The 16,259-nt window shown below is 43.2% G+C and overlaps 1 protein-coding gene across 5 annotated transcripts in view; it reads left to right on the plus strand.

Moving 5' to 3' along the window:
* LOC112224267 (semaphorin-5B) overlaps positions 1–16,259 on the plus strand; it is a 202,061-nt gene that overhangs the window by 25,512 nt on the left and 160,290 nt on the right. For 4 of the 5 annotated variants that reach the window (XM_042319446.1, XM_042319462.1, XM_042319470.1 and 1 more), the window contains exon 2: positions 8,705–8,778. The exons of the other annotated variant lie outside the window; for it this stretch is intronic. The gene's annotated coding sequence lies outside the window, so the exon portion shown is untranslated. The remainder of the gene's footprint in view (positions 1–8,704; positions 8,779–16,259) is intronic. 5 annotated transcript variants of the gene reach the window in all.

Here is a 16,259-nt window from a genome sequence, read left to right on the forward strand (position 1 = left end):
TAATTAATAAGGAATGTCCCATGGTGATTTGTTACATCCTCCTGATCCACATGGTCTTACTTTAACTGTGTTCCATTTAGACTGAGGGTTTGTCTCAAAAGGGTGTGTCCCATTTGGAACCCTGTCCCCTATATAGTGTACTGTAGTAGTGCACTACATAAGGAGTAGTGTCCCATTTAGGACACATCCTGACTGTTTTCCCTCTAAGCTAAGGGATTTATACTATGGCATTAATTGCAGTCATGTCTATTGGTCGAAGAAAGTGGAGCACTGAGGACACACCCTTTTGCCTTTGAGTCCTTGTCTCTCTCTGACGGTATTTACTTATTGGATTGGCGCTTTATTCAGTGGCTTCAATTCAATGTTATTATTGAAGTGTTTCACATAGTTTATGAGGCTCACGCAGTACTCCAGAAGGGCAGCATAGACAGAGGATATGCTTTAGAGGAGTAGTGCCTATTGTTTTTAGAAAGTCACTTAAATGGGGTTCTTCATTAATTGCAATAAGTGCAGCTTTGAGCAGGGGTGGATCCCAAATGGCGTCTGATTCCCTATAGTGCACTATATAATGGACCATATGGGCCCTGGTCAAAAGCAGTGCTGTATATAGGGAATGGGGGTGGCACGTAGCCTAGTGGTTAGAGTGTTGGGCCAGTAACCGCAAGGTTGCTGGATTGAATCCCCAAGTTGACAAGGTAAAAATCTGTCAATCTGCACCTGAACAAGGCAGTTAACCCACTGTTCCCCGGTAAGCGGTCATTGTAAATAACAGTTTGTTCTTAACTGACTTGCCTAGTTATATTTAAAAATAGGGAGCCATTTGGGACATATGACAGGTGGTGGGAGTTGAATCTGGTCTGTGTTTGATCATCTGTGGTCTTTAAACAGACAGTGGGATGATATGATTGAGTTGTAGACAGAGAGTATGTATGTGTGGGTCTATTATATTACCTTCCCCTCTGTGTTGTCAGTTTTATGCTCCACAGGGGACAAGTCAAGTCAGTAAGTGTTGTTATCAGGAGAGAAGCTAATAAAGTTGTCTCCAAGTATGACATATTGTTTGAGATTTTATGCAGCAATTATCGATGTTTTAAAGCCTGAGACAATTTGACACACACACGAACAGAGACACATGTCCGGACACACACCCACCCACACACACACACACACACATATACTTTTCAGGCTCTTTGTCTATTTATTTCCTTCTTAGGATACGGTCTCTTTGAACCTAAATGAACGGCCTCTTTTAGTATGTCACATATCATTTGAACCTGTCTCTTGGCTCGGTTATTCACTGTTAATTGCTAAGTGCTTTAATTTAAAGAGTTGTTAAGCATAGGCATGTACAGTATGACTGATGAGTCTCCGGTAGTAAACATCACATTATTCAATCATTCCTCTTCTTTTTCCTTCAGTCATTCAGAGATAAGTGAAGTTCTTCTGAGATGCCTGTCTTTTCATGTTCTATGCAGTCCACTGATGAAGGCAATGGCACAAGGCATTGCATGGTTTGACGGTCCTCAAGTTAATAATGAATAGTCTTAAATTCTAGCTTGTGAAATGAAAAGAAAAGGAATTGAGTCCCACCCCATCAGTGTGATTTCTTCTCTGTTGGTCTGTCCTACTGTCTGTTTGTCTCTGTTTGAGCCACATAAGTCCTCCCTCGCTATTTCCCAGTGGAGTTTACCCAGAGTGCTTTGTTTTTATTAAACAGAGTCAGACAGTCCTTCACGTCTGAGCCCAGGCCGAGTCCAACTGAAGCCTCCTTGAAGCCTTTTATGTTATATAACTTTGCCTCACTTCTTCCCATTTTCCCTCCTTTTCTGGCTGTCAGCTACAAAAGCAGATGAGTCTTTAAGACAACTGAGCGGCATGACTGAGTGGCAGAGGGACTACTACTGCGATAGGGAGGCCTAAGACCGTATTCATAGGACTGCTTATCTAGGACCAGGTCCCCCTGTCAATATAATCACATTCATTATAATCTAAAATGCAACACTGATCCTAGATCAACACTCCTACTCTGAGATGCTTTATGAATATGGGAGGGCAATAAGCACATCAGACATCAGATAGCTTAGGGGTCAGTGTGTGGCATTGCATGGATTGAGCTCCTAACACATTAATGGTGAGAGGTCACGTCAAACAGACCAGATCAAACTGTGGCCAAAATGGATGTTGGGTCAGGTCAGCACCATGTTCTGTGCATGGAGAGAACTTTGTCTTAGGCTTATGTAGCCAATCTGAAGTCAATTGAGTGACAGGCTTTCTTCTTGGTCTGTCAGTTAGCACAACTGTCTTAGGTCTGCATAGGGCTAAACAGACGCCTCACAAGTCCTCAACTGGCAGCTTCATTAAATAGTACCCTCAAAACACCAGTCTCAATGTCAACAGTGAAGAGGCGACTCCGGGATGCTGGCCTTCTAGGCAGAGTTCCTCTGTCCAGTATCTGTGTTCTTTTGCCCATCTTAATCTTTTCTTTTTATTGGCCAGTCTGATATATGGCTTTTTCTTTGCAACTCTGCCTAGAAGGCCAGCATCCCCGAGTCGCCTCTTCACTGTTGACGTTGAGACTTTTAAAAAAAATTTTTATGTCTCTATTTTGGTTTGGTGTGGTTTGGGTGGGCATTCTATGTTCCTTTTTCTATGTTTTGTATTTCTTTGTTTTGGCCGGGTATGGTTCTCAATCAGGGACAGCTGACTATTGTTGTCTCTGATTGGGAACCATACTTAGGTAGCTTTTTCCCACGTGTTTTGTGGGTAGTTATTTTCTGTTTAGTGTTTTCTGCACCTGACAGGACTGTTTCGGTTTCGTTTATTCTCTTTGTTATTTTGTTGTAGTGTTCAGTTTAAATAAAAAGCATGAACACTTAACACGCTGCGCTTTGGTCCGATTATTCCTCATCCGACGACGACACCCGTTACAGGGTACTATTTAATGAAGCTGCCAGTTGAGGACTTGTGAGGCGTCTGTTCCTCAAACTAGATACTCTAATGTCCTCTTGCTCAGTTGTGCACCGGGGCCTCCCACTCCTCTTTCTATTCAGTTTGCGCTGTTCTGTGACGGGAGTAGTATACAGTGTTTTACGAGATCTTCAGTTTTTTGGCAATTTCTCGCATGGAATAGCTTTCATTTCTCAGAACAAGAATAGACTGACAAGTTTCAGAAGAAAGTTATTTGTTTCTAGCCATTTTGAGCCTGTAATCGAACCCACAAATGCTGATGCTCCAGATACTCAACTAGACTAAAGAAGGCCAGTTTTATTGCTTCTTTAATCAGAACAACAGTTTTCAGCTGTGCTAACATAATTGCAAAAGGGTTTTCTAATGGTCAATTAGCCTTTCAAAATGATAAACTTGGATTAGCTAACACAATGGTCCATTGGAAAACAGGACTGATGGTTGCTCATCATGGGCCTCTGTATGCCTATGTAGATATTCCATTAAAAATCAGCCGTTTCCAGCTACAATAGTCATTTACAACATTAACATTGTCTACACTGTATTTCTGATCAATTTGATGTTATTTTAACGGACAAAAAAAATTGCTTTTCTTTAAAAAACAAGGACATTTCTAAGTGACCCCAAACTTTTGAACGGTAGGGTATATAAAAAAAATGAATTTGCTATTCAAATAATTACAACAGTGACCGCGGTCAATTGGCTGACAAATAACCATCATCCAAAATTCCATGACCGTCACATCCCTGGCTTTGCATATTCATTGCAAGTTATCTGCAGACTCGGCTTCCACTATGAGATGTGTTTCATCTGTACTGAATTCCCCTAAAGTGAGGTACTGTGTGCCGCACTGCGTCCTCTTCTCCTTTCCACCCACTCTCTCTCCCAGGCACTGGGGCCTTATTACACCCCCAGTCGGGGTCATAATTAGTGACGCTCCCCCTCCACTCCAGCTATGGCTGTTTCCAGGCCAGCAGTGGTAGGGAGAACAGAACAGGGCTGACTGGAGTGGTGCCTGGTTCCCCCCTCCAGGTGGTCTCTCCTGGATCAATGTCCCACCTCCGCACTGCATCGTGCCTCTTCTTTATCCCAGAGGCACTGTTTTGTTCTGGGCCTCGCCTCAGTTCCCTGCATGCCTCAGACAATGCTGCCTGGAGTAACTAGCTTGGAGAAAAATTGCAAACATGAAACATTCTGATGATATACTGGGTCTGCAGCATATCAAACATGTTTCTATTTCAGAGTTGTGTGCCTGATTCAAGTCTGTTGGAAGCCTGCGGGAATGGAAAAAGAAATGTTGGTATTAGGTATTGGAAGCCTCTCTTGTTAGGGGGTTTCAGCTATGAGGGGCAGAGAGGAGATGGTAAAATGGATAGACAGATGGAAAAATCATAATGGAGATTGAATTACTACATAACATATGTGATTTCTATGTGATTTATTTTATTTATTTAGCTCCTTTGCACCCCAGTATCGCAACTTGCACACTCATCTTCTGCACATCTATCACCCCAGTGTTTAATTTGCCATACTGTAATAATTTCGCCACTATGGCCTATTTATTGCCTCGCCCTCCCCTTATCCTACCTCATTTGCGCACACTGTATATAGACTTTCTCTATTGTATTATTGACTGTATGTTAAAAAAATTGTGTCAGTTTGTGGGGTTTGATCTGTGTCAAGGTTACCCTGACCCCAAGTCCATTGGTGTATCAACTCTCCATTGTCTGTCTGAGAGACTCTGTGTGTCTGAGAGATTCTGTGTGTCTGAGAGACTCTGTGTGTCTGAGAGACTCTGTCTGTCTGAGAGATGCTGTCTGTCTGAGAGACTCTGTCTGTCTGAGAGACTCTGTGTGTCTGAGAGACTCTGTGTGTCTGAGAGACTCTGTGTGTCTGAGAGACTCTGTCTGTCTGAGAGACTCTTACCTTCATTACCTCAAAGATTGGCCTTTCACAGGAAAGTAGTAGTGCTTTTCTCCCAACTTTAAAAAATGTAAAGTTTTAATCCTACTGTATAATCCAAGTGCCTGTGATGATCCAGATAGGAGACATTGGAATGAATTTGATTTTGTTTATCTGGAAGCAGTTGTGGATTGGCTGGTTGGCTTTTAGAGCTGGTTGTGTGTGTGTAGCTGCAGACTGAGGCTGTCATGGCTGATGCTAATACCTCAGGGTGCTCTAATGGCTCCGCTATTTAATTACTACAGAGTGCCACTTCAGTCTCCTGTGTGTGTGTGCTCCAGTCTCCAGCCCAGTAACACACACTCAAGTGGAGAAACAGAAACACACAAGGCCCTAGGGGTTTTTACTTAGCCAGTCTGAACACGGCTCTCTCTGTATCCACAAGCTCAGACTTGTTGTCAACGCTCTCTCACACACTCATTCACTAGTGACTGTGGTTACACAAGTTTACACAAGTTTATAATTGAGCTCCTATCTTTTAGCGCCTGTGAGCTCAAGAGAGAAGGAGACAGAGCGAGAGAGAAAGGGAGAGGGGGAAAAGGGAAAGATAGAGAGCCCTCATTTCCATGGTTCTGTCAAGATGTGACCGTTGGTTTCAGTGGTGGTTAACTAGCTAGAGCACACTGCTGTCAAGGGCTTTGATGAAGGGCTAGTGACATCTGAAACTGGGCTGGAAACTACGTTCCTCTGCCAACACAGGCAGGCGACTGTCTGAGATATAGGACCCTGTTTTATAGGGACAGACCACAGAGGGAGAATAGAAGAATAGGGTAATGTAGATCTTCCCCTGTCAGCGTGATACCATGGTTTCAGGTGTGGAAGCTAAGACGCTGGCTGCGTCCCAATTCAAATTCACTATGTAGGGACTAGGGTGTCATTTGGGACGCAGATGCTGTCTAGCTCTGTCAGGCTGACCTTTTTAAAGCAGCGTCTCTCTGTGTGTTAATGGATTTATTGAGCGTGGCCCTCTGATGCGGTCATCTCATCTCATCTCACATCGTTCTGAGCTCCCAGCTCTCAGCCTTCCGGACCAGTCTTATTATCTACTTCCTAATTACTATCCCTCTATTTTACGCTGTCACTTTTTTTTGGCACACTCTCTCGCTCTCTATCCTAGCTCCCTGAATTTAGCTTTGCACTTTCTCCCTCTCTCTTTCTCCCTCTCTTCTCTCTCTCTTTCTCCCTCTCTGCTCTCTCTCTCTCTCTTTCTCCCTCTCTGCTCTCTCTCGCTTCCTCTATTTTTATTTCTCTCTTCCTCCTTCCCTATTTCCCTCACTCACTCCCACCCTCCAGCCATCCATCCATCTATCTATCTTTCCCTCTCTCCAGCTTCTCTAAAGAGACTGTGACCTCCAGGCAGGTATTCAGGGAGAACTCTAAAACTTTTAAACCCTGTGCCCAGCTGGCACAGCCCAGGCAGGCTAACTGCAGCTCTGTCTCTGTCCTCCTCTAATCTTAATTAAGTCCTGCACTGACTGCCGCACCTCTCCTCCTTCATCAGTTTGGTAGGCTGTGGGTACCGATGGGGCCGTGGTGCTGTTGGATGGTGTTCTAAGCAGATCTGAGGAGGCCTAATGGAATGTGTGTGGATTGATAATGCCTTGAGTCAGTCAGACTGACTCAGCAGTGAAGAGGTCAAATGAATTGGTCTGACGTATGCCGGTACTTTCCTCAGACTTTCATATCCATTAACCTTGATATAATCTTGATCCACCGGCTCGCTGTCCAAGTAAAGAAGTAAAGTCTGGCTGTGAGTAAAATGTCTTCTCTATTAAGACCATGAGTTACGTTTGTCTATGAGTCCCAGACCATTTTAATAAAGACGATGAGGAAAACCCAACCTACAACTTGTCAGATCGTTCATCATCGTGCTGTGTTCCTTTACAACCACTAAAGAAGCATTTCATTCACATTGCCTTGATTCCCCATTGAGTCTAGTGCATTCCTGCTACACTGTGTTACAGTGTGTGAGCGTTGTAATCGTGCAGGGTACAGTGGCACCTGGCTCCCACCAGGGTACAGAACATGGAAATGGCTCCAATTAAGACCAAAGTGGAGCCTCTGGTGCAGTGATTTACACCACTTGTTTAGCATGCTGTGATTTTAATTGGGATTTTAAGTGGCATCCCACCACAGCCACTCCTCTCCATCACTCTGGTTCTGGATGAATGGTTGGATGTCCTGTCCCGCTGTGAGCCGTTGTTTCAGAGGTGGGAGGTGGGAATAAGAACGAGGTGAATCAGCACACTTCTCTTAATAGTTTACCATTAGCATTCTAGTCAATCTCACAAATATTTATTTGTTTCTAGACATGCTGTGCATGTTTGTCTAAGAGTTTGTCTCAGTCTGTCTCTCTGTGTGTCTGTGTGTGCGTGCAGAGAGTGAGCAAGAGCATTAGAAGGAAAGCAAGGAAGAGGAAACCTTTTAAAGTGGCTGAAGAGAATAGTTTAGACATAACCGATGTTAAAGCTATAACCCCGTTACTCTTTGTATTTGTGAGAATTCTCTGACCTCTTGATTTGGTGAAAGAGAGAGAGAGCATTAGGCCATGTTGACACTAGGATGTGGGTGCTTGCTTTGTGCAGCCATAACATTCCTGCTACTGTCTGTCTGTAGTGGTGCTGCCTACATCCAAATTCAGGGTCTGTGTCCATAGCAAATCCTCCAGACTTTCCTATTTGCATTGGTCCACCTGTTTTTGTGTTTGCTCCCTAATAAGGATATTAGAACTAAGTAATCAGAACTTGCAGAGAAGCAGGCATCAATCTGCAGTTTATCTCCAATCGTCAAGGCTCCGCACTCTAGTTACGGGAACTTTCTCAAATATGGTATGTGCTTAGTGGCATTCGCTGATACACGTCCAGAGTCTAGGGTGTCTAAGCCTAACACAGAGGTTGCCGTAGAAACCGCAGAACACTATTATGTTCCAATTTGCTGATCAGAAGCCTAAAGCCCAAATGGTAACTGTAAAGTATATTAACCTGTTAGTTTGATTGAACTGTCTGGAGCGTATAGATTTTGGGCAGATATATATTCATGAAGTCTTTAAATTAAGCTACAGTAAATTAGGCTTTAAATTATAGCCTACAGTACGTGGTTTAACATTTGAACCGTAATGGACTTGTTGGGGAGATTTAGTTGGGGTGGAGATCCACCTTTTCCCAGTTCCATCTCACCCCCGGCCCCCCCATAGCCCCCCCACAGCCCCCCAGAGCCCATGAAGCCTAATAAACTCCAGTTTAAATGCCATTCCAGGTCCACCCTCTCTCCACCATTGACGGTTTGGCGGTTTGTTTACAAGAGTGTGAGTGGTTCTTTGTGGCACTGCACACTACTTGTGGGAATGAGGCAAATGACTAGTGTGAATTGAAAGACTCACCCCTCCCCCTTCTATTTCTCTCTCTCTCCTCTCTTCTCTCTCTCTCTCCTCTCTTCTCTCTCTCTCTTCTCTCCTCTCTTCTCTCTCTTCTCTTTCTCTTCTCTCTCTCTCTCTCTCTCTCTCTCTCTCTCTCTCTCTCTCTCTCTCTCTCTCTCTCTCTCTCTCTCTCTCTCTCTCTCTCTCTCTCTCTCTCTCTCTCTCTCTCTCTCTCTCTCTCTCTCTCTCTCTCTCTCTCTCTCTCTCTCTCTCTCTCTCTCTCTCTCTCTCTCTCTCTCTCTCTCTCTCTCTCTCTCTCTCTCTCTCTCTCTCTCTCTCTCTCTCTCTCTCTCTCTCTCTCTCTCTCTCTCTCTCTCTCTCTCTCTCTCTCTCTCTCTCTCTCTCTCTCTCTCTCTGAAATAGGTTTCTAAAAGATAGAACAGCCCTCTCAGCCCATCCCTGTAGCCACAGGACCATGTGCCAGTGATGACTAGCTGGTGAGTACTATGCTTCGCTTCTTGTACAATTGAATCTAGTTCAAAACGTGATTGTCCATTTTGGGGTTAAAATGGACTTTATGTCTGTTTTCTACCCTTGTCAAACTGATCATGTATTTTCTATAGTATAGGGTTCATTAGACAAAGTCCTTTCAAACTCTAGCCTACACATTACTTTTTGTTACGCTTTTGTAGAAGTTTTCGGGTTGGGATTGATATTGGTTTTGTTTGGTACGTGTGTATATTAGATATTAGGTTGGACAGTGTTTAGTTTCCGACTGCGTCCCACACGTCCCCTTGTCCCATACCTCTGAGATCGTTGGACCCAGTGGAGACCAAATGTAGGAAGCTCAAAGTCATCTATCATTCCTTCTCTCTCTCTCTCTCTTTTCCCTCCCCTTCTTCTCTACAGCCCCTGTAGTAAAGTGCCTGAGGCAGGGAGCCTTTTATGTAAAATCCCTTTATTCTAACTCAGAAAGGACCGTTTTGAAAAGAGGAGCGTGGTGGTGATGGAGAGATGGAGAGAGGAAGGGTGAAACCGGTTATTAAATCCAGCCTATTAATGGTGAAGTTCTCTCGCCCACAGCTCCTCTCTCCTCTCTCTCTCTCCTTCCTCTCTCTCTCTTCTCTCCTCCGCCCCACAATGAGTGTTTGGCGGCAGGCTGAAGTCCACCAGGAACTCGGCTTCATCTAATTGGCTCTATGTGGGCTAATCAAAGAATCAAAGCTGAGAGGTGATGTGTTTAAAAAAAACTGCCTTTGAAATCTCCTCTCTTCTCTGCTCCTCTCCAAGAATGTGGAAGTTTATGTAATTGATTTATGTAATAGCTAAGTGTACTGTATGCAGCTATCAGTTATTTATCTTCTAAAAGTATTTTATTGAGATAGTTGTCTCTGTAAGGTGAGGTTTGAGGAATGGAGGTTTTTCCAGTACCAGAGGGTGTGCTTCCTTTGAGTGGAGAAAGAATGCCCGCCCGGCCAGTAAAGATTTGAGCTCATTGAGCACCTAAAGTTTCAGACGCCAACTCTCCAACTTCCTCACCCAGTTGTCATGATGAGGCGCATGGGCCAACTCTGTAGAAAGTCGACTCTATTGAAGAGCCTAGTTGGCTGGCACTAAGCTTCTATTGCGCTTTCTAATTTCCTTCTCCTTCGTTGCTCTGACTTGCCCAGCTTGATTCGTTTTGTGCCCCAAATGTCTCCGCAAACCCTGTCAGTGGACCAGAAATGCCCCGCCCTGTTTAGGCCTTGTGTAAAAGCCTGTGAAGAAGCTCCTTTCTGTTTGTTGTTTTTGTTGTCCTCCTTTGTCTTCCTTTCTCCTGGATCTATGTGGACTATCTGAAGCCTGTGAAGCGGGGGCCGTGTTAACGTGTGCCCCCCCCCTCCCTGTTGTTTGCTGATATTTGGTTCAGGATGACAACGAGCCGCTTTTCAAGTGTAAATGGAGGGATGGAGGGATGGAGGGAGGATATATAGAGGATGGAGGGAAAGAAAACCCAGTTTAAGGGCTCATCTCAACTGTAGTCTAGGGCTACATCCCAAATGGCACCCAATTCCCTTTATAGTGCACGACTTTTGATCAGAGCCCTATGTGTACTATATAGGAAAAAGGATGCAATTTTGGAGGCGCCCACAGTCTTAAAGGCTCTGTCTGTTATTGCCCTCCAGGCGATTTAAAGGGAGCATCATTCTCCCTGGTAAATTACCACATCGACTTTGTCGGTCAGCTATGGTACGTTAGTGTGCCTTAAAAATGTGGCCTAGCGCTGTCCATTCAGGGGACAGAGGGCCGCTGGCAGAACCTTTGCCGATCACACAGAGGAGCCATTCACACAAGACGAAGGATCGCAGAGAGTCTTACCAACGATGAGCATTGGTTCTGTACTTACACAACCATGAGTTTCGCTGCATCTAGCCACCCCAGTGGCTTCCATAGCTTCATCTAGTCACCCTAGTGGCTTCCATCGATGCATCTAGCCACCCCAGTGGCTTCCATAGCTTCATCTAGCCACCCCAGTCACTTCCATAGCTTCATCTAGCCACCCCAGTGGCTTCCATAGCTTCATCCATCCATACTCAAGGAGTTTCCAGGCCATGTGAGTTATGATGGAGGGGAGGATTTTTGTGCATGTCTTTGAACAGTGTAGGTTTGGATGTAGACCATGTAACCACTCACCTGGGTTTAAAGTGATTAGACAGCTTCCGATCTATCTACTTTCTATACGTTGATGAAGTGCTTATAGTCCTCATGGGGTACAGTGTTTGTCCCCTTTCATCCACTCAGAATTCAGAATTTCAGACATTGCCGAAGACTTGCAGGATCAAATGACTATCAATCAATGATTTATTGTGTTCTTTGCCTGATTTTGAGCCTTGTATTGCATGCACAATATGCAACCACTTTCGAGATTCTGATGAAGATACCAAAAAAAAACTGATCACACAGTACTGTCTATTTAGAGTTGTGTATGGGCCTGGAGGATGTACGATCAGGAGGTGATGCAGAGCGTCTTGGTTTTCTTCTTTAGGAACTACGTCTCTCCCCAGCAATAGATGAGAATAGAGGGAGGGCTTTTGTCTATGGGCCACGATGGGGCCACAGAGCCCGTAAATCAGCTCCTCTCTCTGGGTCATTAAGTTGGCAGCTCCCCTGGTCCTCTTGTCCTCTGGATCTTTATCATCCTCCCTGGCCCTGGATCAGCAGCCAGAACATAGCAGTAGCTAACTGGCTAATGATTAGCTGTGCTGTCCTCAGCCTCAGCAGTACCATTACTGTAGGATGGTAAAGGCTATGAAAACATATGAATCAGCTTGGACATTCTCTCTATAGTACTCGTGAGAGTTATTCCATATTGGACCGATTGCGATGTTTGGGCTGGTGTCTTAAGCTGACAGTGAGGATAACTGCTGGAAGTGGAATCAAATGGATGATGAATAATGCAATGGTTTTTGTCTGTGTGTATATGTTTATTGGTACAGTTGAAGTCAGAAGTTTACATACACCTTAGCCAAATACATTTTTCACAATTCCTGACATTTAATCCTAGTAAAGATTCCCTGTCTTAGGTCAGTTAGGATCACCACATTATTTTAAGAATGTGAAATGTCAGAATAATAGTTGATAGAAGGATTTATTTCAGCTTTTATTTCTTTCATCACATTCCCAGTGATTCAGAAGTTTACATACACTCACTTAGTATTTGGTAGCATTGTCTTTAAATTGTTTAATTTGGGTCAAATATTTTGGGTAGCCTTCCACAAGCTTCCCACAATAAGTTGGGTGAATTTTGTCCCATTTCTCCTGACAGAGCTGGTGTAACTGAGTCAGGTTTGTAGGCTTCCTTGCTCCCACACGCTTTTTCAGTTCTGCCCACACATTTTCTATAGGATTGAGGTCAGGGCTTTGTGATGGCCACTCCAATACCTTGACTTTGTTGTCCTGAAGCCATTTTGCCTCAACTTTGGAAGTATGCTTGGCGTCATTGTCCATTTGGAAGACCCGACCAAGCTTTAACTTCCTGATTGATGTCTTGAGATGATGCTTCAATATATCCACATAATGCTCTTTGGCTTGCAAGCCTCCCCTTTTTCCTCCAAACATAACGATAGTCATTATGGCCAAACAGTTCTATTTTTGTTTCATCAGACCAGAGGACATTTCTCAAAAATGTACAATCTTTGTCTCCATGTAAAGTTGCAAACCGTAGTCTGTATTTTTTATGGCTGTTTTGGAGCAGTGGCTTCTTCCTTGCTGAGCGTCCTTTAAGGTTATGTCGATATAGGACTCGTTTTACTTCGGATATAGATACTTTTCACCTGTTTCCTCCAGCATCTTCACAAGGTCCTTTGCTGTTGTTCTGGGATTGATTTGCATTTTTCGCACCAAAGTATGTTCACCTCTAGGAGACAGAATGCGGTATGAATCCTTCCTGAGCGGTATGACGGCTGCGTGTTCCTATGATGTTTATACTTGCGTACTATCGATTGCACAGATGAATGTGGTACCTTCAGGTGTTTGGAAATTGCTTCCAAGGATGAACCAGACTTGTGGAGGTCTACAATTTTTTTTCTGAGATCTTGGCTGATTTCTTTTGATTTTCCCATGATGTCAAGCAAAGAGGCACTGGGTTTGAAGGCAGGCCTTGAAATACATCCACAGGTACACCTCCAATTGACTCAAATGATGTCAATTAGCCTATCAGAAGCTTCTAAAGCCATAACATTATTTTCTGGAATTTTCGAAGCTGTTTAAGGGCACAGTCAACTTAGTCAACTTTGTACATTTCTGACCAACTGGATTTGTGACACAGTGAATTATAAGTGAAATAATCTGCCTGTAAAGAATTGTTGGAACAATTACTTGTGTCATGCACAAAGCAGATGTCCTAACCGACTTGCCAAAACTATAGTTTGTTTACAATAAATTTGTGGAGTGGTTGAAAACGAGTTTTAATGACTCCAACCTAAATGTATGTAAACTTCCGACTTCAACTGTTTGTGTGTGTGATTAATTGGCAGTAAATGCCTGTATACAGGTTACTTTGTGTGTTTGTGAATCTGTCAAACAGTATTTTTTTCCACTTTCAGTTGAAAGAACATTTACATTTTAGTCACATAGCGACTTACTGTTTGTTAATTCATTCATCTTAGGATAGCTTGGTGGGACAACCACATATCACAGTCATAGTAAGTCAACAGATGGATGAATCTGAGAGAAAGATGATTGGACATCCTGAGAAGAGAATGAGAAAGAACAGAGCAGGACTGGTGTTTTGGATAATGATTGTAATCTGTGTGCTGTATAGAGAACACCATATAATCACCTTTACTCGCAGTATAGACATTCTTGTCATGTGAACATGACTTTATTTCAATCTACAGGCTTTTTAGAATACAATGGAATGGTAACGATTCTTTAGTGCTGTCTTGTCCATTTATCAACAATTATTTCCCACCAATGTGGTTAGAAGTCGATAATGTGCAATTATGACTTGATCTTTGGAAGGAGGCGTGTGATTGTCTCAGAATGGTTGACATAAACTCTGAATACAATCCTCCAGATCCTCTAACAGCATTGCACATTCACAGACATGATGCTCCAACAGGTCTGGTCACATGACTTCAGAGGCTTTGTCTGAACTTAAACCCAAATCTAGACCTGAGTGCAAGGCTTCTCTCTCTCTCTCTCTCTCTCTCTCTCTCTCTATCTCTCTCTCTCTGGTTCCTCCAGGTCCATGAAAATTGTGGGAAATGGAACAACAAAGCACCAAACTCTCAGCCCAGCCAGTTGTCAATTACTCCTATAATCCTGTGTTTCTGCTTAATCATTCAGGAATTATAGAGCTGGCCTCTCAGCCTCTCATGTAGCAGTAAACACACAGTGCACCCCGTCTTGGAGAGGAGCCAGAGGGTCTGTGTTATGGAGCTCCTTTTTTCTCTTTCACTTTCTCTTCTCTCTCTCTCTCTGGCTCTCTCACTCTGTCTCTCTCACTCTGTCTCTCTCACTCTGTCTCTCTTCATCCTCTAGTTGGTCTGAGAGAGAGAACAAATAACTTTCATTTTGAGTTAAATAATCTAATGATAGCATCATTATTAGAAATCCCTTCCTATCAAATATGGAGTGAAAAACATCAAGACTGAAAATAAAATGAGATTTCTTTTACTTAGAACACAATAAACTAAACCGGTCGCTGTTCCGTCACATCCTTTTCACACTTTAAGAACAATAGGTTTGATTAGTGCTACTTGAAAAACCCATGTACCCCATTTCTTTCTTTTCTATTTCCATTTCAAATATGTATTAGGAACATAATGCATCTTTGTTGATGCGCTTTCTGTCAAGGTCCTTAGATGAAAATAATATATTATCAATGCCCCCAAAATCTGAAGAGATTAACATTGAGTGAGTGTTGACAATCATAAATTAATCATCTTTAAAGGTAGACTCAGCGATATGGCGTAGATGCAGAAATTAAGCACCATAGTGGGTCATGGTGAGGCTCAACTTCTCTGCTGTTTTGGTCCCGTGGCTACCACGCTGTAAGAGCGTGAAGCGAACCCATGCACATGCGCAGATACTATGTGTGACTGCGTGAGAGGGAAGTGTTGCATCTCGCTCAATGTCTGGGGTGCTGCTCGTGGCAACGTCATTTTGTTGAGTCTACCTTTAAGATAGATGACTTGAGAGAGCCTGGACATCTTATATCTCACGTCCAAGTAGACATACAGTGAGCTCCAAACTATTTGGACAGTGACTAAGCATATCTAACATTAATGTGGAGGCTACCATGATTACGGATAGTCCTTTACAGTTAGACGCACAAATAACATACCCCCAAGACATGCTAACCTCTATTATAAGAACGAGGTTTTCCAAAATACATTATTTACCATTAACAATTTAACCTTTTTTTTTAAACACAAGCGAAAAACAAAGAGTAAATGCTTCCAACAAGTTTGTCGAGTCACAAGCTTGATGTAATCAATGCATGCTAGGAATATGAGCCCAAATACTACACTTTTTACTACTTTTAAATCACATGTTAAGTGAATTTCACCCAATACTTTTGATCTCCTAAAATGGGGGAACTACAACATGTACAAAAAGTGCTGTAATATGGCTGAAAAGCTGCCAGTCCGCACTTTAACATAGTCATTCTATCATTTCAAGTCCAAAGTGCTGGAGTACAGAGCCAAAACAACAGCAAAGTGTCACTGTCCCGATGCTTTTGGAGCTCACTGTATATATTTATGATGCTGCTGTTGCAATAGCACTGTATGTGCCCATCCTGTGAAGTTTCAAGGAGACTTGAAAAGTGAGGTGGACAGTGGTGAAAGATGCAGAGATGGAAGGATATGAGGTGCCACCCTCCTCCTCCTATCCTCTCTTCTTCTCTTGCCCATGATTGCACAGAGATGTCTAATACTTTTCGGGAACTTCTGACAGACTTCAGAAACATGCTAGTGGCAGTGTTCCAAAATGCGCACTTTTGTTCCGTGTTCTCCCGTTCTTTCAAAGAACGTCCTGATCTTCCAAGAACGTCTGAGAGAGCCTACTGTGTAGCATGGAAGAACGGAGAGCGCTAAAAATCTGTTACACTGAAATGTACTTCTGGCGTGACCTATTAACATAAACAGGAACCAGCATCATCACGCAGCTGGCGTCAACAAAGCTAGCTTTTATGCGAGCTAGATACGTCTGTTTACATTGTATCCAATGTCGCAGCGTGAGCAACTAGTAAACAAGTAACTGAATCGATTTTCTCAGTACCTGTTGGTTAGTGATTTAAGCTGACACCGACCAGAATAATTTTATGTGGGGTCCTCCACTCACAAATTGCAGGTAAGTTTTCATGCATTGTACAGAGGCTGAACCAACAAAGAAAGTTACATTTGCTTAAGAATGATAAATAGCCAGAATAGTGTTGTTTCACTGTGAAACTAATATTGCATTGCATTAGGACTGCTGGTGTTGCATTTCC

This window comes from Oncorhynchus tshawytscha, linkage group LG03 (genome assembly GCF_018296145.1).
Source record: "Oncorhynchus tshawytscha isolate Ot180627B linkage group LG03, Otsh_v2.0, whole genome shotgun sequence".
Classification (NCBI taxonomy): Eukaryota; Metazoa; Chordata; class Actinopteri; order Salmoniformes; family Salmonidae; genus Oncorhynchus; species Oncorhynchus tshawytscha.